Raw genomic sequence first — 3,934 nt, 5'->3', positions numbered from 1 at the left:
TCCTCTACTTCTCCACCCAGCTCAGCCCAGCGCGCCACGCCTCGCTCCTCCACTTCCTCCCCTTTGCAACTCCTTCCCATTGTCCTTCGTAAGTTCCATGACCCAAAACACGAAGTAAACTCAACCTAAATATACGCCCTAGATATTCGACATTTATCACGTTTTCTTTTTCCATATTATTCCTCACTTCCGTGTATTATTGGTTGTCTGGGCACCGTTATCTAATCAGTATTCGCTTTATATTCAGCATTTCCCGAAGCTTTAATCTTATTCTTTTTGAATGTGTTTCCGATGCCGTTTTCTTCGTCTCCCCCCATCGTCATGCTTCCAACGGTAGCTGGTGCAGGGGCGGCCACATTCAAGAGTCGTTGCCTAAATTTGCACTGAAGACTGAAGAACACGTAGTTACAACACCGCCGGAGCACAGTTCTGTCTCGCACTGATGGTCGCGAGAGGCAGTTAAATATTTCGCTGCAGCTGACGTGAATGAGAATGTGTAGGGGCGGCGGGATGAAGGGCTGCGAGCGAGGGGATGACTGGGGGAACGGGGAGTGGAGGGTCCGTGTTCCGTGTCGTTTGTTCCTCCACACCTGAGCACTGCAGCGGCTGGGAGTGAGGAAGGGGTGGAGATAGGGATGCAAGGGAGGAAAAGGAGGGAAGGGAGGGAGGGAAAGAGTAAATGAGGGAAGTAAATAAGACCAGCAGCGGATTATTATTGTAACCCTCCACACCTAATTGTTCGCTCCGGCTCCTGTGCTTGCTATCGTTGGTTGGTTTGCATTCAGATGAGCCTCCGCCAGGTGTGCTTGGGTTCGCCTCTTGCCCAGTGAGTTATCTCTTCCTTTGTGACACCAAACCTTTTCAAAAAGAGGTATATTTGTGTACACAAGTGAGGAAAAGCAAAGGCAAAAATAGATTCACAAAGAAAGGTCCGCTAATTATATCAGAGAAAGAGAGAGAGAGAGAGAGAGAGAGAGAGAGAGAGAGAGAGAGATATGCACACATACGAACTAACGTGAAGCGTGAGGCGTTTCCATAAGTACAGACCGGAACAAACACACACTTTGGAAAGAGAGGGAAAGGTGAAAGACAAGAATCGCGGGTGACAACATATTATTGCGGCGGGGAAATGTATATCGGGAGAGTATTGTGTTGTATTTCACTCGCAGGTGTGGAGAGAGAGAGACAGGGTAAGTATATAGGAGTGTAATAATGGAGGGCTACACATATAGAGGGTGGGTAGATAAATAATAAGAACAGGTATGTGTGTGTGTGTGTGTGTGTGTGTGTGTGTGTGTGTGTGTGTGAGAGAGAGAAAGAGAGAGAGAGGGATAAGAAATACAGGTGTGTGTGTGTGTGTGTGTGTGTGTGTGTGTGTGTGTGGGGAGGGTGCGTTTTGCCAGAAGCAGATGTAAGGCATTTTGTGCGCGGTAGAGGGACGGAGATTAAGAACAGGTGTAAGTTTTTGTTCGGGGCGGCTTTGTGGATGATGGACAGGTGGCAGGTGTTGGCGAAAGTGTGATAGTGCATGTACTCAGGTGTGTGTGTGTGTGTGTGTGTGTGTGTGTGTGTGTGTGTGTGTGTGTGTGTGTGTGTGTGTGTGTGTGTGTGTGTGTGTGTGTGTGTGTGTGTGTGTGTGTGTGTGTGTGTATGTGTGTTTTACTACTGCTACTACAAATATTCTTACATGTTTTCATACAGGATTTAGAAACAAACAGCTATTCTACACGCTTTTTCAATTACAAAACAGTTCCACTCCTTACTAGAGGTAGTGTGGGTAAGCTGCAAATTTGACCCATGTTCCTTATCGTGTCGTCGTTGTACCAGCAGCAGCAGCGTCTGAGAGTAGTAGTAGGAAACTGGTTGACAGGGAGGTAGGGGTGAACGAGCGAAACAGGCTTAGCGGCTTAGCATCTCGGCAGCGTGTAGCAAGTGCAAAGATGACACAAAGCCTGGGGAAGGTTAAATGAAGTTATAGATGAGAGTGGCTGATGGAATTAGGTTTATTGTGTTAGTTGCTTTGTGGATATTGATTTTCCTTATTTTTATACATGTTTTTTTTTCTTATTTTTTAAGGTTTAGGTTGTTGTTTTCTTTCTGCAGGTTTTTTGTTTTTTTTGTTTTTTTCATTTTGCATATGTGTCAAATTTTATTTACTTTATCTTTTATTTCAGTGTATACCGAGTCATTTTTGTTCTTTTTTTTAACATTATCTTTTCCTCTTCAGTTTTCCTCTACTTTAACACTCAGTTCCAGGCAGTTTACCTCTCTGTGGTGTGTATTTAACACTACTTTCCTCGTCTACGATCGCTGCATTTCCACGTTTTTCGTCCTTTTGAGACATTTGTACTTCCTCCCATCCCGTCCCCGCCTGCCTCCTCCCGGTGCGCCCCGCTGTGCTTTGCCGGATGTGGTGGCCCGTGTGACTGCATCCTGTACTTGAAGGACCCGCGAGCTCCTCCCTCAGGCACTGTGTACGCGGCTGCCGGGGAGGGGCGGGCTGGGGCTGAATGGGGCTTTGGTGTCCGGGCATCGTAGGAGGAGGTGGAGGAGGAGGGACGCTGTTGGCTAGTTTATACGGACAGACTTGCATTTCGCCTTCAGCGCAGGAAACATGTGTATTTTCATAGTTTTATTGCCAGTTTTTTCCTCCTCCTCCTCCTCCTCCTCCGCTACTGTTGTTCTTACCGTTGATTTATTCTTTACATTTCATATTTCTGTTCTTTTGTTGGTCGTGCAGTTTGCAATGCGTACAGACGAGTACCTGCATCCTAACACTAGTCCTTCACATTATCAGATCAAGTTGTTTGGTTTTCAGTCACTTAGTTGATAGAGTGGTTTGCTGAATTAACCGGAACTAAAACTGATGGCGAGTTGTCATGATAAGTTTGTTTGCAGTTTTCTTCTTTCTTCGTTCTTTTCAGCTTCTCTTTTCTTCATTACCCCATTTATTTTTATTTTTACTTGAGGGTATTTGGCAGTTCTTTATTTCAGTCATCCTTACCACCACCACCACAACAGGCAACCATCATCACCACCACCGTAATCATCATCCACTGATCAACTCGAGGCAGGATGAAAGCTTCTTGTTCCAACACTCAATATTTGCGTGCACCTGTCAGCTGCTCGTCCCTTCGTTCCAGGTCATGCCACTGCAGCCCACGCCACTGTTCTACTAACCACCTGACAGCTGCATCAGGGATATATCACCCACTCACTGAGACACACACACACACACACACACACACACACACACACACACACACACACACACACACACACACACACACACACACACACACACACACACACACATACACACATGTTTCTCGCTCTCGAACATCGTTGATTCCATTCATGATAGAAACCTTTAGATAGCCCAATGAAAAGTAAATGTACGTTGGTGTGAAATATCAATCCCTGAAAATGAACGTTTGATTGGAAGGCGATTAAGATTCATCACCTGTGAGGGTCCATTAAACTTAATACTATTTTTTTCTCTCTTGCCTGAATAAAAACAGATATTTTTTGGTTCAGAATAATTGGTGGCAGTAAGCTGGCCTGGATAAGGATCGCGACGAATAGATTAAGGTAAAGGTGTTGCATCGGTTTACCTCACATTATAAAACAGCATTTTCTTAAGGTGGCCAGAGCTGCTGTTTGGTTTTTGTATTGCCACTGTCACCACACTCTTTATTGTTACATCATATCCTGTTTCCCACACCCCATCTTCCTTTTTCTTGTTACAGTACTATTTTATCTTTTTTTCATGTTTTTTGTTCTATCATATTTTTTAATGTATTGATAACGACACCTAGCGTCATATGATCTCCTTTCCGGGCTTCTCTCATAATCAGGCAGTCAAATGTCAGAATAATCGTACTCACATTGGTTTTAATATTTCTAATACTAATTTATATTTTTTTCTCAAGTT

This window comes from Portunus trituberculatus, chromosome 44, assembly GCF_017591435.1.
Source record: "Portunus trituberculatus isolate SZX2019 chromosome 44, ASM1759143v1, whole genome shotgun sequence".
NCBI lineage: Eukaryota > Metazoa > Arthropoda > Malacostraca > Decapoda > Portunidae > Portunus > Portunus trituberculatus.
Note: the sequence above shows the minus strand (reverse complement) of the source record.